Genomic DNA, 23,893 nt, shown 5'->3' on the forward strand with positions numbered 1-23,893 from the left:
TCCTACAAAGGAACCCGATTTTGACTTAGAATGCGCATAGGAGACATTCATGGAAGCTAAGAAGAGCTTCGCGGAGGCCTCCACTTTAGGTAGTAAGGATCAACAAGAGCCAGGAATGGCTTACTACCTTTATGGAGACATGCATGAAACTGTTGTGTGATAGCAAGGTGGTTAAAGGACTATGGGAACTGATCATCAGGTGCGCGGGGTCAGGGGAACTGCGAGTCATTCGAAAATTGGGGAAGCATGCATTGCACACTGGAAGAGAAATGAGTTTGACTGCACAGATTGGGGAATATGAAATGGATCAGGTAATCCTAGATCTGGATTCAGACGTGAATGTATTACCAAAGAAAACCTGGGAATGTATGGGTAGACCACGTTATAGTTGTCCCATATTCAATTATGAATGGAGAACCAAAAGAAGATTTTTCCCATGGGAAGGTTGCAAGGGGTAACAATTAATATTGAAGGCGTGAGCACACAAACAAATTTCAAAGTAATAGAGATTGTCAATGATAAAAATCCCTATCCCACGTTGTTAGGAATAGACTGGACCACTGATATGAACGGGGTCATCAACCTGAAGAAGCGCGAGATGATCTTCGAGAAAAAGTCATTACACGTAGTAGTTACACTGGACCCAGCCGAAGGAGCGTGCTACACTGAACCAGTGCACGATAATGATAGTGACGATGATCTTGATTGTATTTAGAAGATAACCATGCGAGACCAGGATTGGGTGAATCTAACTGCATATGGGAGGATCTCACGGGAGCACCAAAGTTCCTACACTTCGGATTCAGATGAGGAAGTAGAGCGATGGAAGAATCGGTTACACGAAGTAACGATGTTGAATTGAAACATGATGGTTAGATCATTGTGCTGCATGACAATAGAGGCAAGATAGCTACCAACATATGATGGATTAACAGAGGTGGATGAATTCCTGAGAAAATTTGAAAGCACATTATTGAAACAACAACGGTTCGATGCATTGAAGTGGGCACTACGCACAACACCCACACGATGGTGGGGTACACATCAAGAGAACTTTGAGGAATGGCGCGGATGTAGAAGGAGGATGTGTCTATGGTTTGGAAGCCCCCAGCCTTGAATGAGAGTTGGGTGGCAAGGACGCAACAACTTGCACGCCCACCTGTGTCGATGGGTAGAGATGTGTGCTGTGCAGCCCACTCTAGCACACCCCAAATTCAAGATCAAAAATCGGAATAGGATACAGCAATAGGAGAGGTGACACACACCACAAACGTTCCACATAGAAGCATTCAAGAAGGTATGCGGAGTCCTGAACAGGGTTCACCAGGCGAGACGAATTGATTGGGACCTATGCGTATTAGTGGTTCGATGGGCCTATAGGGTCATGTGCAAAAACCTGAGCACGGAGATGATTTCGAAGCTGAACACCATAGTTGAGACCATAATTTTGGAAGAAAGGAATCCTCACGGAATAGCTCTCACGGGTGGGACAGTACGTGAGGACCCATATGAAGGAATTATGCAGTTACAGGAAGCCATTCGACAAGGGAACCTTAAACTTCATGAACTCAAAGAAGATCGGGTACGGCTGAGGAAGAAAAGCATGTTAATGGATGCAGAGATCAACAGATTGGAAAACGAAATCATGCAAGCATGTCGCATCGATAAACTAAGAATAACAAGACAAGATATGGGTAGCCATACTACTGCATTAGAATATCACCACTGAGAATTTGTGGCTCTGCTACCATGGCTGCGACCGCACCTTACCAGACAAAGTAACCAGGGGAGTGCATCGCATATGGAAGAATGTGCGGCGCTGACTGTCGCGAGGGTAATTGAGGAGTGGCCACAGACTAGGCTGGAAGGTGAATTGGAGCCTCGCATAGGTGGTGCGACCACCTGACTATCCTTATGGACCATATTCTCAATGTTCCAAGTAGTTGAAAGAGAGCGCAGGACTATAAAAGAGTCTGTATGGGAATTGCGCGATAAGGAGGTTGTGCACAGTATCAGTATGCCACAGGGGTTATGCTCGTGCTTAGGGAGCTGCGATGCCACGCGGGTAGGCTAGGAAGTAACTGTTGGTGTCACTGTTCATGACAAGATGTCCAATTTAAGACAACGAGGAGCGGGTGACGGGTAATTAAGACATGAAGTCAGGAGTAGATTTGAGATGATTTGCTGCCAATCTAGCATTAATGGGCCAAATGTGGGGGGAACGGTCGAATTTGAATTCAAAATGGCCTATAAATCACAGGTGGCTATCCAACGAACAACCCTTGGCGTTTTGAGAATTCAGTTGTTGTGCTATCAAGTGGGTATGGGCCTTACGAATTTGGAGGCTTTAAGAGCAAGTCCAGTGTTTGAGACATTGCCGAAGGAGATGCAAGACTTCCTGAATAGAATAATGTCAACAACCGAGGAAGCCGTGCAAATACCTACACTGTCAGGTGGGGGATGCACCCGAAATTCCAAAATTGCCCCGGACGCTGAGGCCTAAAAAGGATCCACAGGCAGCAGTACTAGTCCTCATTTCTCTGTGAAATTCGTGGTTTGGTAAAGTATCTACACAAGACAAGGGCAAGACTGTTAATCTTGAGACAAATGATGAGGAGGAGGATCTCTAGGCTTTCATAGAAGAGATCGAGGCAGATGAAGAAATGGAGGAAGACATTCAGCCAGTGTGCGCTGCAGTAAAACTACCAAAGTGTGTCCCTACACAGAGAGGGTAAGAAAAAGTACCCAAGGATTTGGATGTTGTTAAGAGTGCACTCCAAACCTTGCTCCTCCCAGATGGAATTCTGTTTGAAGGTTTGGTTCTGGGCTACGTGCCCACGATGAAATTTGAAGATTGGGACCTCGCGGACAGTGAAAAGGTACCACATTTGGAGACTAGAAAACTCATGAAATAGAGCAAGGAGGGGTAAGTTACAACGCTAGAGCCATAGAAATGGCTGTGCGGTGTGGAGGAGGCTAGGCTACTCCACCTACTATGGATTCCACACTTTCACTGGGCACCAATCACGATCTTTGTCATCAGGCAACTGCTTTTCCTGGTGCATGATAGGTACTTGTGGCTGGAGGAGCATATTCCCATCACGGCAGAGCTTATTCACAAGATTTCTCAGCTTCCTTGTATGGGGAGGGACCCCGCGGAAGTAGCTGGCAAAAGTAGAGATTTGGCGCTCGCAGAGGCCATGAAGAAGAAATAAAAGATGGAAAAGAAGCAGCGAGGCTACGTAATTAGTAGCATTCAAGACAAAGGGGTGCGCGTAGCCACCCAGCTGCTGGCCGAGAAGATGACGAGAAAATTCCACCGCAACGAGGTACCAGCGACAGTTGTCACATTGGCCGAACAATGCGCAAAGGGGGTCAAATTTAGTTGGGCCAAATTCCTCTGTGAGGAATTCCTAAGCAACTGCAAAGAAGCTTAGGAGCAGGGCAAGACCTTCCACTATGCGTGGTTGCTCTTGTCTATATTATTGGTGACAAGGGAACTACCTGAGGACAGTCAGTTCCCTCCCCTTGAATAGGAATTGCTAGAGGTGGAAAAATATGCGTCACCTTGGGTGACGAAGGACTCCACGTGAATCTACGAGACCAAGATCTTCTAGGTGCTCATGGAGGCGAGCATCCCAATGTGGATCAACAAAATGCCATGCCTATCCCCCACTGTGTACAACATTCTATGGAGATTTGCAGACTTCAAGGCGAATATGCACAATGTGTATATCAAGACGCGTAAGGATCCAGCGTAGAATTGGACCAAACTTCCTTTCATCGCTATTGATGATGCCATTTTCGCTCTGCTCAACTCATGGCCACCCGAGTGGTGCGCCCTAGATCTGGCAGCACACTATGAGATAGCGATACAAAAACAGAAGGATGCCACCAAGCTGCTAGCACAGCAGAAGCGCAACTAGCAGTTGGCTGAGGAGGTAAGGGCTTCCCACGAGGCAACAAAGGTCGTCGCAGAGCAGACCAAGATCGCCGAAAAGGTAGTAGCAGCACCAGCAACCGGGGCCACCATGACACAGGAGGAAAGAGGCCCGCACTTGACCATAGGACAGGGGACAATAGACACGGAAGAAGGCGCAGACCCAAGCACGACATCTACACAACTGAAACGGTTGCGCGGTATGGAACGAACAGGGCCACGGAAGAAGACCAAGGATTCCAAACTAGATGGTGAACCCATTAAACTGATAGAGGGTGACCTATACGACATCGGTGACATAGTTCACGATGTCACTAGGGATGCGCTCCAAGAAGCAAAGACACAGTAGTAGAATGTGTTGGGAGCCCTCAAGGTGCAGCTGCAGCAAATTTAGGTGCGACCCCCACAGGAGGGAACGATAGTCGTCTACGGCGCCACAGGTACATCGGCAATGGACCAGTTGCTGTAGGCCAAAATGGCTAACACCGTCATAGTGCCGGAACGAGCATTGATAGAAGACAACACGAAGGACAAAGCTGCGGTGGGCCAGATCAAGGGACTTGGCCTAAACTAGGCTACCCTTCTGTGGCATATATTATACCAGGTACAGGACGGAGCGATGGCAGAACTCCATGCAAGGGAAGGACGCGTCGTACAAATGCTCAAAGAAAAATGAATCGACATCGAGCAACTTAGTCTACAATGTGATGAAGCACTGGTGCAAAATCAACAACTAGCAAAGATAGTAGAGGAAGCATGTCGGCGTGCCCTAGAGCTAGAAATTGCGACAGACCTACTAGTAGGAGTGAAAATTCACAGATTGGCTAGTGGATTTGGCGAGGCAAAAGAGAAAGAAACAAGGATACAGTTGGACCTCAACCCTCAAATTGTCAAACTGTGATTAAAGGCACAGTCATCCACAACCCCAAAAGTTAGGGAACACCGCGTTGGTGCTATACAAAAGGGGCTGGAGGAAATAGGGCAGGCAGTGTAGGACTGTACTATAATGTTGGAAGAATCCCTCGTCATCCTCACTTCCTTACAAGAGGACCCCACCATACAACACCTAGAAATAGAAGTACGGGAGCTCCAAGTGTAGTATTATAGTGTGCGCGGAACGGAATAGACAGTTGCCCTAACCCAGCGGTTAGCGAAGCTACAACAAGCAAAGGTGTTGAAGGAACAGGTGGATGCTGTGTGACAAAAGAGGTAGTACTTAAAGCATGCGTCCAGTCATGGATTGATGAGGCCTTCCGTATCACTGCTGATATCGAATGAAAGCTTGCACAAATGAAGGTGATGCATGCCTTAAGATAGGGATCTGCCCCTAACAGCGAGCATTTGACAGAAAGAGTAGAACAAATCTAGCAGACGGCAGAGCAGTGCATTGTGAACCTTCACGCAACACATAAACAGTTGGAGGGGCTCCGTTCCAAGATCGTCGCACCAGCAGAGTGACTCAATATGAGTCACGATGATTGTGTTGGGGGCCTATTGGGCATGGGATCCCCCACAGTAGGTTTTGAGACTTAAAGCCCGAGCTTTGGTGAATTATATTGTAAGACTCTGCGAAATGCGGGCGTGGAGTTCGAATGTCTAGGATGAGTCATAAGGTTGTCTACCCTAAGAATTGTAAAATAATGTAAAGCTGTGTCAGCCTACCCATGGTCCGCAGACCATGGGATTGTATAAATAGGGTGAGGCTCTAAGTGTAAAGATAGTTTTTGGAAAGTAAGTAATAGATAGATGCGAAGGCATGGTTAGAGCATAGGGGAAAAATTGAAGTGTATTGGGTCGTAGTAGTAGGAAGAGGCTCTGCAGCTGAGTGCGTAGACCCCTGCAGCTAAGTGCGCAGGGCGGAGTCGGGTCGGTATTTGAAACTGAAAGTTAATAAAGAATGCTAGTCTATGCATCTCTTCTTGAATCCTTATTTTGATGTTATACATTGTTGTTACTCTAATTATTTACTGTGTGCACTGGATGAATACTCATATGGATGCTTGTATGTAAATTTAATCTAAGAAATTAGCTAACGGAGACTGATTAAGTATGACTTGGGTAAATAACACGGGTCGCGCTGCGACTAGAACTGTGAAAAGACAGTATCACAGGGTGTAGGGTGCTTGTAGGTGTGTGTATCGCAGTAAGTGTGAAGGTTGGACCACGTACTAATCACCACATATCAGACATCCCCAGGGTGCAGAAACCTGGTTCTAGCACCCTCCCATACTACTTGGGTGAGATCTTAGTTTGCGCTCTGTCGACTATTGCCGAAAGGGCCAGTAGTACCAGGATTTTCTTGGCTAAATCACTTTCAAACCTGGGTCAAGCCCCACTAAGTGAACAACCATCAACGTAAAAACCAAGGAAGGCTCCAAAATTTGGATGCAGGGTAAAAGTTTCGAGGGTGTTGCAGCTGCTACAACTCTTAGCAACACACTGGTTGAATACCAGCTTCTCTGTTTCAGTTCATTTGTAGCACAGGACCTTGGACTTTCAGGACGTATTGATTCATTATGTAGGTTACTTTGGCTTCTCCACTTACCCCATGGATACATGGTTCACCTTGTACCACCTCAGTCAAACAAAAAAAAAGTTTTAGCTAGATCACAGTGTTTCAAAATCAGGAAGGGTAGTTTTGTTCGCAAGCTTAATATTTGCAGAGTATAAGTTTTCATCTTTGGTGTTGTTCCACTACCAGTAGGCCTAGACAATACCCTGACAGAGTCACGCATGAACACAAGCATTGCTCCATTGCGAGCAAGCCTGGTCAGTACCCTGGTGGAGTTGCTTTCTTCACCTCTCTGCACATAAAGCCTTTCTCTTCTTTCACGTTTGTATTTTTTGAAAAGAGGACTGTACATAGGCACTTTTTTATTTTTGGGGCGGAAGAGGGATATTGACTTATTGAGAGTAGAAGAGGTTGTTCCTTCAGAGAAGCATATAATACCTCTGATTTATGTTTGTTCGTTTAGATTTTTCCCCTTTTGCATTTCTACTAGTTGGATTAACCTTGAGCACACAGAGTAGAAGACTGAGTGCAAGCATGGGGTTTCCTAGTTTGGACATAGGTTCATGGTTTTACTAGATCTTCCCTTACAAATGCTTCATATTTTCCATCCGGCTTCATCGCCCAAAAGTTACAACCAAGCACAGAGAAGAGGGACACAGGACTAGCCAAGTGATGTAGTGTCACAAGGCTCTTTAAACTCAGCCACATACTTATTCAAAATCCAGAACAATATAGGAAAACACTTACTTACAAAACAAAAATGACAAGGAAACCAAAACAAAATGAAGAAAACAAAGAAAAAACTAGAACGTAAAGCAACAAAATAAAACAACAAAGCAACAGAGAAATAGTAAGCATGCTATGTACATAGGTGGGGTGCGACCCTAGATCACTGAAAATTACATTTTAAATCTTGGTAATTGACAGGAAAGTTGTCAATCCTCCCATCAAGTGATTGCAAGCAATACGTGTGTTGGCCAAGTTTTCCATGAACAGTGTACGGACCAATCCACTGAGACTGGAACTTTGTGTGTTTTCCTTTGTCTTCATGAGGTTTACCCCATTTCAAGACTAAGTCACCCACATCGAAGCTAGAATTCCATAAAAACTTATTATCGAACCATATCTTGATACGGTTTTGGTGGAGTGTAAATTTTTCTTTTGCTTTCATCTGTTCTACCTGTAACTTGTGTAATGTGTCTATCCTATGCTGAATCAATAGACACAACTTCCCTTAGGATTCTTGGGATAGCCAAAGAGCAGACAAGTAGATATTCGGTGACAGGATGGATTCTTTACTGTATACAAGGAAGTATAGAGATGTGTTCAGAGAGGGCTTGGGTGTAACTCGGTTAGCCCAAAGTGCATTCACCAGGGTAGAATGCCAATTTTGCTGCTAATATTAAATGGTCTTTTTGATGATGCAGATAAGATTCTTGTTTGTTGACTTAGCAAGACCATTCCCCTGTTGGTAGTAGTTAGATGAATGCTTAGGCACAATACCATATTGTAATGCAAAATCATATAGTTTCAATGAAGAAAAGTAAGTTGCATTGTAAAAAACAAGTGATACTGGAACACCAAACCTTAGGATGATATTCTACTGAAGGAAGATGATGACTTTCTGGTAGTTTACTTATCTGAGTGGAACTGCTTCCATCCACCACGTGAAGTAATCTGTAGCAATTAGAATGTAGTGGTATGTTGTGGCCAGCAACAACCCCCCTTTTTATTTAGTTTTATTACTAATACTAAATAAATGCGGACCCTTCTAAAAAAAAATTAAAAAAGTAGCACTTGTATTTCCCTTTGAATAAAATATACTATCATAAACTTAGGAAAACACCCACAAAACCCAAAAGAACTTAAGTTTTATGATAAGTTTTGAATAAAATCGTTCTCTCAACAATAAAACATTGCATTGCAAAGGGTAATGGAGGACATAATATAAGCAAACTTCCGAAATTGCGAAAACCCGTTGTAAGATCGCAAGCCTTAAAGACCCATCGTGTATCGCAGTTTTCATATGCTGCAAAGTATCACCTAAGGTAAAATATCCTGACCCAGCAAAATGCAATAGGGCATCTCGCAGAAACATGAGGTGATAAATAATTGTTAACAAAACGGATTAGCGATATTGTGATCTGTGATATTGCGATTTGCGATATTGCGAAGCAAATTGCAAAATCACTTCATTGCAGATCTGTAGGGCTCATCATTCAATAAAGTTTTTCTCATAATCCGATACCAAGTTATGGGCATTAATGTCAATTTAATGGTTAGTTGATGGTCATTTATGAGATAAGATTTAGATCTGATCGAAAGGTTGTTTCACGTAGGGTGATATATTTGATATGATTTCAGCATTAAGAGCTTTCCCATCACCTTATCTCTTACCATTATTCTTTCCTTACTTGTAAATTTGTAGGAGTGGAAAGAATAATAATATACGTAGCAGTGTGTTCAGAGCGTAATGGGAAAGAAGGGAAAAGCTCCGGTTGCTGAGGACAAAGAGATGACGCCCTTATACACAAACACCACCTATAACAGAGATGCCATCATAACTACTTGGGAAGGCATGTACAGTCTGCTCGAAGAAGAAAGTCCCAGAGTTATGGAGGTTAAAGAAAAAACGGACTCACGCGGGTCATCTGAGGCATCAATCACAGAACTTGCATGTTCGTTCTTGCACCGGATAGCAGCAAGACCAAGATTTTTCCATACACAGACATGGTTAAGTGGGTACTAGATAGTGCTAATATATTAGACAGGCAATTCAATACTCGAACCCAAGATCTCATTGGGTCATTCACTCCACAAAATTAAATGTTTATGTATCATCTACCATAACCACGTAGGAGGCGAAACTAGCACCTGGGAAGACTAGATCGGGAAAAGGAGGAAGTTTCTGATGTGCGATTAGCGCCTAGTGCTATGTTTGAAAAACCCCTAGAGAAGGAAAGCCCCGGAGCACTTGGTTGCATGTAAGCCATGAAAACCGTGGGGAAAAGCACTAAAGGCTAAAGGTGAGACCCGCGCTCCAAAATCAGCCATATTTATCAAAGACCGCTCCGGGATTTCTCCCAAAGGCACAGCATTTGCAGACAAGTTGGAGACAAAAAGCTGAAGAAAGAGTAGAGTACATCAAGAAGTTAACCAAGTTGAATTGGGATTCTTACTGGCAGTACTTGGTTAAACTACACAGTCAATGCATGACTCTCAAATGCCTTACGAATTCTGTCGAGAAGATAGTGCCAGCACTTGCTGCTTCTGTTTTCGTAGGGAAACTAAAATTGAAGGTTGGCCAACTGGTGCTCCTCAAGCGGATGCTGAATGCTTGCAATCTCAGAGAACAGATCCATAGATATTTAATTGCCAAATTCAATTTTATTTTTAGTTTTGATTTACTTTTGCCTTAGATGAGGACGATCATTTAAACCTCCTCCTATATTTTTGTAATAAACTATTTTTAGTATTTAAGTAGTAGTATTTTAATCCCTCTCATGCATTTAGAGAGAGGTCCTTAAATTTGTCAAAAACGTTTCCTCAGAACATGCACTTCTGCACCCTCGGAGGAGGTTTTGATGAATGAATGGAACGAGATTTATTGATATCTATGTTTAATGTCTGCTACTGAAATGCACTTTTTTACTCTTAGTAGATGTTGAATCAGGAAGAGATAAATCTATATTGTCGAAGCTCATGAGTAGAACTTGTTATCAATGGTACTTTTATCTCTTAATGATTTCTGCTTATGTGCTAAAGTAATATTTATGTTCAGTTGTTTATATCTGAAGGCTTGAATGTTTGAGTTATCATTTGGCACTACGGTGGTGACTATTCTATTTATGCTTTAATGTATGAATGACTTATTATGCGATATGCTTCTCACAATTGTTTTAGCTAACTTTTTATACGAAACAATTCATTTTTATCGAATTCTTCTCTTGTAGAAATTGAATGATCTTTATTACCAATTGTTGTTAGAAATCATTTTAGATCGCATAACTGAAAAGTTAAATCCCGGGTTAGTTTTAGAATTAGATATTTCTGTTCATTAGAATACAATTGCATGTTTTAAATTAGACTTAGATTAAAAGCATTTTACTTAGAAATCATTAGTAAAGGAAATATCAATTCTCATCACACACACAAATTGGGAAACTGGTCCCATTATCCCCAGTCGAACCCACCATCCCAAATGGAAAAGGAGTTGCTTTCAAGGTCCGGACCGGGTGGGTATCCCCCTTGTTGTAGACCCAATTTTCGGGGCTTCAACATATTTGGCACTAGAAGGAGGGCCCCGAACTATGAATGGCTAGTAAATCCAAATCTAAATACCATTCTGAGAGTAAATCGCCCTCAACATCTCCCCCGACTTCTCCATCGCACTTCAAATCTTTAAATCTTGAACGAGAAGTTGATAAAACAACAACCACTGCCACAAACCCAAACATTTCAGAGAAATCTATTGTCGAATCTCCTGAAGTTGAGTCTTTGATTCATAAACTTCAAGGATTTTCCATATCACCGCAAAATTCTGAAATATCTCAAGGTAGTGTGACTTCGCAATAAAATCCTTCTGATCCTTTAACTAGATTGCAGAGTGAAAAGTTTGGTATTGAACCAACTGAATTACCTCTACCTAAATGGAAAAGAGCAAGGAAGTCACCTAAAGGGTTTTATTGTGAGACTCTTTTGTCATCATCATCCATCTCAACTTCTCCACTGCGAAGTCAACCATCCACCCCTCCACTTCAAATTGTTATCCACCAAAGTACTAGAACTTCAACATCTACTTCTCAACCATCTGGGACTGTAATATCCTCTTACCAACCACAAGGAATGTCATTTGTGCTTTCCTCTGTTAGTAGTTCAGCGATGGCCTAAACCCCATGGAATAACCCAGGGGCAGTCTTAATGCCTGCGCCCTTGAGTCAAATACCGGCTCATCCTGAAAAATGGCTGCCTAAGTTTAATCCTAAAGCAGGAATGCTAGCAGAAGAACACATAAACAACTTTATGTTATCGATAAATTTAAATGGTGTTACTAATGAAGATGTTGTTTTCTGGCTCTTTCCTTATACTTTACAAGGAGCAGTCGGATCCTGGTATTTTTCATTACCATTAAGATCCATCACTGGTTGGGACATTTTCCAAGAGAAATTATTGACTAAGTTCGACGATGATAGATCTACGGCGACATTGATCAATGATCTATCGAATCTAAAGACTAAATCAAGAGAACCTATCAAAGATTTTAACTCGCGTTTCAACAAGATTTTGAATAAAATTCCGACCTCTTCCAAGCCTAGCGAAGAAGTTCAAAGTGAATGGTATATATCCACTTTACCATCAAACATAGTGATATTTGTTGATAGGGCTGCTAAGACAACATTGACTGAAAATATTAAGGAAGCAATAGTGGTAGAAAAACGTATCTTAGCTTTAGAAAAGAAAAATTTTGTCGGTGAAAGAAAATCTAGGAAGGTTACTTTTAGAGATGATCCTAAGAAAGAGCAATCAAAAGACCCATTTGATTTAGAAGGATTGCAGAAAGTCCTAAAAACCATGTCTAACGAAATGGTTGACATTAAGAGACAAGTAGCAGAGACTTCTTCTAAAAATCCCTACAAGCCTTATAGAAAAAATCCTTCAACTGATTCAAAGCCGCCCAATGCTATAACAAACGTAGAATCAGAAGGAGAAGAAGAAGAAGTTTCTAACGAGGAACCTACTGATGAAGATGAAGTTGTTGAAGTACAAGGAATGTGGGACTTCATCCTTCTAGACAAAGAGGATCAATAGGGATCACCAGTCAGTACCAAAAGTAGAAATCAACTTGATCCTCCACAACCTAGTTCTAAACAGAAGAGCGCAAGCTCGACATCCAAAGATAAAGTCACAGGGAAGAAATCGTCACCAAAAGCGACTCAAACAAGCCCAGTCCAATCTGACTCACCAACTCCGCCTAAAACACTGATTGTTTCTGATGAGATGGAGTATAATATCATCGAAGACATGAAGAAGACTAGGGCTAACATTACTTTTCATGAATTGAGCAAATTGAAACATCAACAAAAGCTAATTTTGAAAGAGTTACATGCAATACCTGTTGCACCTCTGCCTGCTGTTATAATCTCACAAGCTTCTAATGAAATGGGAAGACCTCCAACTAATATGGCAAATAAAGTTGATCCGAATGATATTGCTTTAATTGGGGGTAGGTCAAAATCCCATACTCCTCCATTCCTTCTGACCTACGAAATTTTCAATAAAAACTTGCATAACTGTTTGATAGATTCAGGAGCTTCATCTAATATCTTACCTGAAACGATATGTTCAAATTTAAATGTCCAACCTCAAAAATTTGCAGTACACATAGTTCGGCTGGACTGATCGCAGGTTGAAGTAATCAGTGAACTAAATCAAGTTACCGTAAAGCTGTCATCTAATCCAAAGGTATGTCAAGTCATTGATATTCTAGTTGCAGACATTCCCGAATTTTATGGCTTAATTCTTAGTAGGGATTGGTTTGAAAAGCTTCATGGATATTTTGTGACTAACTATTCACATATGTGGCTCCCTTACAATGGTAAAATGAATTGGATAAAGGTTGAGCGAGAAAGACACCAAAAATACATAGTGACGAAATTGGAAGGAGAAAATGAACCTATAGCATACAACAACAATATAATTGGAAACTATTATGTTGACTCTTTCTTAGGAAATTTTAATGCTCATACTTCGCCTTACTTGGAACATTCTGTTCTGTCTCAAGTAGAAAACTTTTCTCAAACAGATTGTTCTAAATGTGCTAATTATATAGATAGTCCTGTAAATAAATCTTTATTTTGGAAATTATTTTTTGATGGTTCTAAGTCTAATGATGGAGCAGGAGCAAGATGTGTATTAGTTAGTCCAGAGGGAAACAAAACTATGCTAACATGTAGACTCGAGTTTGATTGCACAAACAACACTACAGAATATGAAGCTTTAGTCTAAGGACTGTACAAGGCAATCGGATTAGATATCAAGTATCTACAAGTCTTCAGAGACTCTGAGATTGTTATTAAATAGGTACGAAATACTATACATTGTCTATCAGGTCATTTAAAGCATTATCAATCTTTAGTGCAAGATCTGACTGAACATTTTATAGCATTTAATATTTCACCTATTCCCAGACTCCAAAATGCTAGTGCTGACCTCCTGGAAAATGTAGCTTCCAAGCTCATTCCCTCAGAAGACTATAGCCCAGACAGATTCTCAATCGAATTGATCTTTAGGCCCTCCATCCCTGATAATGTTACAAACTGGAGAATTTTCAATGATGATCCTGATATTGTAAGTTTCCTGACATCAGAAGGATCTTACACTAATCAGATAATTGATGAGGACCAACATGACAAATAGTTACAACAAGAAAGCACTAATAATGTTATACCAAAATCTGTATTCAAGTTGGAAGACCTATATGATTTGAAAGACCGGTTTAAGAGATCTACTAATTCAAAACTTCAGAGTTCTACTCTAAACTATGAATTAGTTAATCTAGGAACTGATACCAAGCCACAGAATATCAACTTAGGTCTTGGCCTAGTCCCTGAAAAAAAATTAGCCTTTGTTCGTCTCCTGAAATAGTACAAAAGTGTCTTTGCCTGGAACTACAGTGACGTTAAGACTTACGACACTTCAATCATTCACCATACTATCCCAATGATAGCTGATGAAAAACCTGTCCAACAAAAGCTAAGAAAGATCCATCCTAATCTAGAAAGTCAGATTAAATACGAGCTCAATAAATTATTGAAAGCCAAGATTATTTTTCCCATTTGACATTCTAGATGGGATTCCAACTTGGTTCTCGTTAGAAAGAAAAACAAAGATATTAGAATTTGTATTGACTTTCAAAATCTTAACAAAGCCTGCCAAAAGGATAATTTTCCCGTGCCTCCTATGGAAAAAATATTGCAAGCAGTTGCAGGATCAAAATTAATGTCATTTTTAGATGGTTTCTCCAGCTACAATCAGGTTCTGGTCCATCTCGACGATCAAATAAAAACCACGTTCAGAACGAAATGGGGTACTTATGCATATCAAAAGATGCCTTTGGGCTAATTAACGCTGGCACCACATTTCAAAGGGCCATGGACATCGCATTTAAGGGATTAGTAAACAAATCAGTGGTGATTTACTTGGATGACATAACAATATACTCTATGAAATGCGGTAATCACCTCAGAGACTTAAAGCAAATCTTCCAACGTTGCCAAAGGAATGGGATTTCACTTAATCCAAAAAAGTCCTTTTTTGCATTACGTAAAGGAAAGCTTCTTGGATTTATAGTATCAAAATCTGGAATCCATATTGATCTCGATAGAATTAAGGATATTTCTGAAATACGCTTGCCTCATAATAAGAAAGCCATGCAATACTTCCTTGGCCAGATTAATTTTGTTAAAATATTTGTTCCAAACTTCTCAAGGATTGTGTCACCATTACAAGCAATGATCAAGAAGAATTCACTCTTCAAATGGGTCCAGGAGGAATATAAAGCTTTCAATATGATTAAGCAAGCGATTGTTAATGCCCCATCCTTAGCGACTCCAAAATTTTCCGATCTTTTCATTTGGTATACATTTGCTTCTGATAAATCATATGCTGCAATACTCACCCAAGCTAATCAAGATAAGGCGGAAGCCCCAATTGCCTTCTTTAGTTCGAATATGCAAGGGGCTGAACTAAATTATTCTGACGTTGAGAAACAAGATTATGCTGTTTTCAAAGCAATCAAGCATTTTAGACCCTTTCTTCTTAAAACCCAAACAAAAATCATAGTACTGTTTCCAGCGGTAAGAAATCTCTTAGTACAGAAAGACGTGGGTTAAAAGAGAGCAAGTTGGGTGACTACCTTACAAGAATATGACGCTGAGATCAAGCTAGTAAATATTGTAAAAGGTCAAGGCTTTTGCAAAATGTTGGCTGGAGCATCGCTTATTTCCAAAATACCATCTCCAAATCAAGAAGTACAAATGTATGAGGTAAGCCTAAATGATATTGAATCAATATATGTTGATATCATACTTTATCTAAAGAACATATAGGCTCCTTCAAATCTGAATTATACAAAGAAAAGAGCCCTAAGATTGAAGGCTAAGTAGTATCAACTCGTAAACAATGTACCTTTTAGGATGAAGTATGATTCTGTTCTCCTTCGATATCTTGAGAAACCTGAAGCTGAAAAGGTGTTGCAGGAACTCCATGATGGACCGGCAAGTGGACATTATGCAGGGGATGCTACAACACATAAAATTTTGCGTGCAGGATACTACTGGCCTACACTATTTAAAGATGCGCATAGCTATGTAAGGAAATGTCAAATTTTTCAAACTACTGCTGGGAGACAAAAGAAACCATCATTGCCTTTGCAACCAGTCAATATTGATCAACCTTTTGATCAATGGGGATTGGATATAATAGGTGAGATCATTCCTCACTCTTATAAACAACATAGGTATATCCTTACAGCTACAAATTATTTTACTAAATGCGTAGAAGCAGTTCCTCTCAAGACAGCTAATGCTGAACACATCATTGATTTCATAGATTAGTTCATAATTACTAGGTTTGGTTTACCCTCTACTTAAATGTTTGATAATGCATCATATTTTTCTGGCAATGCTATGACTGAATTTGCACTTAAAAGAGGTTTTAAGCTTAAATAATCTGCCAATTATTACCCACAAGGGAATGGGTTGGCCGTATCAACGAATAAAAACTTAATCAGAATCATTAAGCGAACCATTGATCAAAGTCATAAAAATTGTCACAAATCTTTGATGTATGCTCTTTAGGCAAACCGAATAACACAAAAAGCTTCCATTGGCACTTCTCCCTTTAATTTAGTTTATGGGAAAGAAGTAGTTCTCCCAACTCATCTAGCGATTCCTTCTTTGGCCTTAGTTCAATTTATTGATGAAATACCAACTTCATATTTACAACTAAGACGACTGCAAATCATTAAGCTAGAAGAGCAACGAGAACAAGCTAAAATAACACACGCTCACCATCAAGCATTACTAAAGGCTTTCTTTGATTCAAGCATGGTATCTAGGAAGGATTTTCAAATTGGAGATTTAGTTTTAAAATGGGATAAGGCTCACAAAGAAAAAGGCAAACATTCAAAATTCCAACGAATGTGGCTTCGCCCATTCCAAATTGTGGAAATCATAGGTTCATCCACTTTCATGTTGCAAGATTTAGTAGGGAAAAGGGAATCTTTACCTGTTAAATGGGCAGATCCTTAAAAAATGCTTTCCATAGGAGATGACCTCTTCTATTTTTGTAAACTATTGTTTATAGCTTTATTTTGATAATAAAACAAGTTGTAAATGGTTACATTTGGAATTCACGAAAAAAACTAGTGTTTCTTTTAGATTTTGTTTTTCGCTTGTATAAATAGAACTGATTTGCAAAATTGGTCATTATTATTGAAAGAAATAGTCAAATGCTATAAGCCTGAAAATGTTACTAGTTTCATCCTTGTGATTTAAAAAAAAAAAAAAAGCAACCTTTAGTGGGAATTTGTTTTATATCAGTCAATGAAAAGCATCAATAACAAAACAAAATTCTCTGTAGAAAAGCTCTTTCCAAGAAACTCTACAATTGTCATCCAGAGCTATTCTTAAGGAACCAATGACTTCCTCCCCACCTAGAGAATTACGAGCTTCAAGGAATAATCCAACGATACACTGTAAACTTAAAGAATAAGAGGTCTCATCATTAGCTGACTTATCATGATCATAGATATTATAACTTGTTGACATTCCTAAAATTGCATACCAAAACAGGGCAATGACTCAAGATTGTTGCAATCAAAAGACAAGGGGTCTCATCACGAGCCAGCTTGTTCATCAAAGTTATAGATCAAGTGAATGGGACTATCATAATTTGGCTACCAAGCCAAGACATTGTTCTTTAAGAATTAAAAGAAAACAAAAAGCAATAAGTGTGGATATAGATTTATCTTTGAAAATTGTATATTTCTCCAAGTAGGATACAGGATCATTGCTGGGTAACAGGTAACCCTGTCGAGGCTATGAACGCCTGCTGGCAGCAGAGGCTCTACCTATGACAAATGAGCATACTTAAAACTGATCTACAGAGAAGTCTTTGTTTTTATCTTTATAAACCAAGTAGTGGTTGATGTAAATACAATGACTAGCTTTGGGAAGTAAATAATCAGAGTTAACACAGGAGAAACAAACTACCATTAACAGCTAAAAGCATGATGCACTTTATTTTTCTATAATAAAGTTTTATTTTCTAGAAAACTTTGTTGTTTTGGAAGTTTAGAAAATTCAAAAGAGGGTGAACCCATTACACTGACAGAGGGTGACCTATATGACATCGGTGACACAGTTCGCGAGGTCACCAAGGACGCGCTCCAGGAAGTAATGACGGAGTAGTAGAATGTGTTGGGGGCCCTCAGGACGCAGTTGCAACAACTTTAGGTGCGACCCCTATAGGAGGGAATGGTAGTCGTCTACGGTGCTGTAGGTACATCAACAATGGAGCAGTTGCTGCAGGCCAAAATGGCTAACACCATCGCAGTGCCGGAAGGAGAACTGATAGTGGACAGCACGGAGGACAAATCCATGGTGGGCCGGATCAAGGGACTTGGCCTAAACTTGGTTGCCCTTCCATGAGATATATTATACCAGGTAGAGGGCAGAGCGACGACAGAACTCCATGCTAGGGAAGGATGTGTCGTACAAATGCTCAGCGAACAACGAATTGACATCGAGAATCTTAATCTACAGTTCGATGAAGGACTGGCGGAGAATCAACAGCTGGAACAGCTGGAACAGAGGGGCTTCGTACCAAGATTGCTGCACCAGCAGAGTGACTCGGGATGAGTCATGGTGATTGTGTTGGGGGCATGTTGGGCATTGGATCCCCGTAGTAGGTTTTGAGGCTTAAAACCCAAGTTTTGGTCAATTGTATTGTAAGACTCCGTGAAATGCGAGCGTGGAGTGCGAATGTCTAGGATGAGTGATAGGGTTTTCTGCCCTAAAAACTATAAAATAATGCAAAGCTATGTCGCCTACCCATGGTCTGCAGACCATGGGATTGTATAAATAGGGTGAGGCTCTATGTTTAAATATAGTATTTGGAAAGCAAGTAATAGATAGATGCGAAGGCATGGTTAGAGCATAGGGGGAAATTGAAGTGTATTGGGTCATAGTAGTAGGAAGAGGCTCTGTAGCTGAGTGCGTAGAGGCCTAGTAGAGTTTGCAGCTGAGTGCGTGGACCCTTGCAGCTGAGTGCGCAGGCCGGAGTCGGGTCGGTATTTGAAACTGAAAGTTAATAAAGAAGATTGTTTTGTGCATCTGTTCTTGAATCCTTATTTTGATGTTATACATTGTTTTTACTCTAATTATTTACTACATGCACTGGATGAATACTCGTATGAATGCTTGTATGTAAATTTAATCTAAGAAATCATCTAATGGAGACTAATTAAGGAATACTTGGGTAAATAACATGGGTCGCGCTGCGACTAGAACTACGCGAAGACAGTATCACAGGGCATGGGGTGCCCACAGGTGTGTGTAGCGTAGTAAGTGCAAAGGTTGGACTGCATACTAATCACCACATATCAGACATCCCCAGGGTGCGGAAACCTAGTTCTAGCACCCTCCCATACTACTTCGGGTGAGACCTCAATCCACGCTCCGCGGACTGTTGCCGAAAGGGCCAATAGTACCGGGATTTGTTTGGCTAAGTCACTTTTGAACCTGGTTCAAGCCCCACTAAGCCAACAACCATCAAGGTAAAAACCAAGGAAGGCTCCAAAATTTGGATGCAGGCTAAAAGTTTCGAGGGTGTTGTAGTCACCACAACTCTTGGAAACACATTGGTTGAATACCAGCTTCTCTGTTTCAGTTCATTTGTAGCACAGGGCCTTGGCCTTTTAGGACGTATTGATTCATTGTGTAGGTTACTTTGGCTTCTCCACTTACCCCATGGATACATGGTTCACCTTGTACCAACTCAGTCAAACACAAAAAAAGTTTTAGCTAGATCACTGTGTTTCAAAATCAGGAAGGGTAGTTTTGTTTGTGAGCTTAATATTTGTAGAGTATAAGTTTTCATCTCTGGTGTTGTTCCACTACCTGCAGGCCTAGACAATACTCTGATAGAGTCACGCATGAACACAAGCATTGCTTCACTGCGAGCAAGCCTAGTCAGTACCTCGGTGGAGTTGCCTGCTTCACCTCTCTGCACATAAAGCCTTTCTCTTCTTTCACATTTGTATTTTTTGAAAAGAGGACTGTGCATAGGAACTTTTTTTATTTTTGGGGTGGAAGAGGGATATTGACTTATTCAGAGCAGAAGAGGTTGTCCCTTCAGAGAAGTATATAATACCTCTGATTTATGTTTGTTCGTTTAGATTTTTCCCCTTCTCCATTTCTACTAGTTGGATTAACCTTGAGCACATAGAGTAGAAGACCGAGTGCAACCATGGGGTTTCCTAGTTTGGACATAGGTTCATGGTTTTACTAGAGCTTCCCTTACAAATGGTTCATATTTTCCATCAAGCTTCATTGGACAAAAGTTACAACCAAGCACAGAGAAGAGGGACACAGGACTGGAAAAGTGATGTAGTGTCACAAGGATCTTTAAACTCAACCACATACTTATTCAAAATCCAGAACAATATAAGAAAACACTTATTTACAAAAAAAAATAATAAGGCAACCAAAACAAAGTGAAGAAAACAAAGCAAAAACTGGAACGTAAAGTAACAAAATAAAATAGCAAAGCAACAGAGAAATAGTAAGCATGCTATGTACATAGGTGGGGCACAACCCTAGATCATTGAAAATTACATTTTAAATCTTGGTAATTGACAAGAAAGTTGTCAATCCTCGCATCAAGTGATTGTAAGCAATACGTGTGTTGGCCAATTTTTTCATGAACCATGTACGGACCAATCCACTAAGACTGGAACTTTGTGTTTTTCCTTTGTATTCATGGGGTTTACCCCATTTCAAGACTAAGTCACCCACATTGAAGCTAGAATTCCAAACAGACTTACGATCGAACCATATCTTGATACGGTTCTAATGGAGTGTAAATTTTTCTTTTGCTTTCATCCGTTCTTCCTGTAACTTGTGTAATTTGTCTATCCTACATTGAATCAATAGACACAACTTGCCTCAGGATTCTTGGAATAGCTGAAGAGAAGGCAAGTAGATATTGGGTGGTAGGATGGATTCTTTATCATATACGAGGAAGTATGGAGATGTGTTCATAGAGGACTTGGGTGTAACTCGGTCAGCCCAAAGTGCATTCACAAGGGTGGAATGCCAGTTTTGCTGCTAAGATTAAATGGTCTTTTTGATTATGTAGATAAGATTCTTGTTTGTTGATTTAGCAAGACCATTCCCCTCTCGGTAGTAGTTAGATGAATGCTTAGGCACAATACCATATTGCAATGCAAATCATACAGTTTCAATGAAGAAAAGTAAGTTTCATTGTAAAAAACAAGTGATACCGGAACACCAAACCTCAAGATGATATTCTACTGAAGGAAGCTGATGACTTTCTGGTCGTTTACTTATTTGAGTGAAACTACTTCCATCCACCACGTGAAGTAATCTGTAGCAGTTAGAATGTAGCGGTGTGTTGTGGACAGCAACAACCCCCCTTTTTATTTAGTTTTATTACTAATACAAAATAAATGGGGACCCTTCTAAAAAAAAAAAAAAAGCAGCACTTATATTTCCCTTTGAATAAAACATACTATCATAAACTTAGGAAAACACTCACAAAACCCAAAAGAACTTAAGTTTTATGATAAGCTTTGAATAAAATCATTCTCTCAACAATAAAACATCGCATCGCAAAGGGTAATGGAGGACATCATATAAGCAAACTTCTGAAATTGCAAAAACGCAATGCGAGATCGCACACCTTAAAGATCCATCGCACATTGCAGTTTTCATATGCCGCAAAGTATCACCTAAGGTAAATATCCCGACCTAGTGACATGCGATAGGGCATCTCACAAATCACATCTCACAAAAACATGAGGTGATAAATAATTGTTAACAAAACGGATTACCGATATTGCGATCTGCGATATTGCGAAGCAAATCACAAAATCGCTTTATCGTAGATCTATAGGGCTCATCGTTCTATAGTGTTTTTCTCGTAATCTGATACCAAGTTATGGGCATTAATGTCAATTTAATGGTTAGTTCATGGTCATTTATGAGATAAGATTTAGATCTAATCGAAAGGTTGTTTCACGTAGGGTGATATATTTGATATGATTTCAGCATTAAGATCTTTCCCGTCACCCTATCTCTTACCATTATTCTTTCCTTACATGTAAATTTGCAGGAGCAGAAAGCAGAATAATATACACAACAATGTTCAGAGTGTAATGGGAAAGAAGGGAAAAGCTCCGGTTGCTGAGGACAAAGAGATGATGCCCTTATACACAGACACCACCTGTAACAGAGAGACCGACATAACTACTTGGAAAGGCATGTATAGTCTACTCGAAGAAGAATGTACCAGAGTTATGGAGGTTAAAGCAACAACAGACTCACATGGGCCATCTGAGGCATCAATAACAGAACTTGCATGTTCGTTCTTGCACCGGATAGTGGGAAGACCTAAGATTCTTCCATACATAGAAATGGTTAAGTGGGTACTGGAGAGTGCTGATATGTCAGACAGGCAATTCAAGACTTGAACCCAAGACCTCATTGGGTCATTCACTCCACAAAATTAAAGGTTTATGTATCATCTACCAGAATCACGCAGGAGGCAAAAGTAGCACCTGGGAAGCCCAGATCGGGAAAAGGAGGCAGTTTTCGATGCATGCTTAGCACCTAGTGCTACGCTGGGCAAAACCCCTTGAGAAGGAAAGCCCTGGAGAACTCGGTCGCATGTAAGCCAGGAAAACCATGGGGAAAAACGCTAGAGGCTAAAGGTGAGACCCATGCTCCAAAACCGGTGGTATTTATCAGAGACCACTCCGAGATTTCTCCCAAAGGCACATCATCTGCAGACAAGCTGGAGACAAAAAGTTAAAATAAAGAGTAGAGTCCATCAAGAAGTTAACCAAGTTGAATTGGGATTCTTATTGGCAGTACTTGGTTAAACAGCACAGTCAATGCATGACTCTCAAATGCCTTACGAATTCTGCTGAGAACATAACGCCAACACTTGCCGATTCTGTTTTCGCAGGGCAACTAAAATCGGAGGTTTGCCAACCGATACTCCTCAAGCCGATGTTGAATGCTTGTGATCTCAGAGAACAGATACATAGATAGTTAATTTCCAGATTTAGCTTTAGTTTTAGTTTTGATTTATTTTCACCTTAGATGAGGACGATCATTTAAACCTCCTCCTATATTTTTGTAATAAACTATTTTTATTATTTAGGTACTAATATTTTAATCCCTCTCATGCATTTAGAGAGGGGTCTTACAATTTGTCAAAAACGTTTCCTCAGAACATGCACTTCTGCACCGTCGGAGGAGGTTTTGATGAATGAATGGAACGAGATTTATTGATATATTTGTTTAATTTCTGCTACTGAACTGCACTTTTGTACTCTTAGCAGATGTTGAATTAGGAAGAGATAAATCTATATTGCCGAAGCTCATGAGTAAAACTTGTTATCAATGGTACTTTTATCTCTTAATGATTTCTGCTTATGTGTTAAAGTAATATTTATGTTAAGTTGTTTATATATGAAGGCTTGAATGTCTAATTTATCATTTGGCACTTTTGTACGGTGGTGACTATTCTATTTATGCTTTAATGTATGAATGACTTATTATGTGATGTGCTTCTCACAATTGTCTTGGCTAACTTCTTATACGAAACAATTCATTTTTATCGAATTCTTCTCTCATAGCAATTGAATGATCTTTATTGCCAATTGCTGTTAGAAATAATTTTAGATCGCATAACTGAAAAGTTAAATCCCGGGTTAGTTTTAGAAATAGATATTTTTGTTCATTAGAATACAATTGCATGTTTTAAATTAGACTTAGATTAAAAGCATTTTACTTAGAAATCATTAGTAAAGGAAATATCAGTTCCCATCAGACACACAAATTTGGAAATTGGTCCCATTATCCCTAGTCAGACCCACCATCCCAAATGGAAAAGGAGCTACTTTCAAGGTCCGGACCGGGTGGGTATCCCCCTTGTTGTAGACCCGATTTTCGGAGCTTCAACACAGTGTTGCCTTGATGAATGGGGGGAGATTTCCCCAATGATGTCTAAGCTCCACTGTTGGAATGGTTTGTCCACTGCAACGAGCTACAACGGATCGGCTGACCTTCGTGCTTTGTCGGCACATCGCTGATAGACCAAGAACTTGCGGGCATAAGCATGTGCATCCT

This window comes from Pinus tabuliformis, chromosome Q (assembly GCF_031772625.1).
Source record: "Pinus tabuliformis cultivar Carrire ecotype Pingquan chromosome Q, CPIR1, whole genome shotgun sequence".
In the NCBI taxonomy this organism is placed as follows: Eukaryota; Viridiplantae; Streptophyta; class Pinopsida; order Pinales; family Pinaceae; genus Pinus; species Pinus tabuliformis.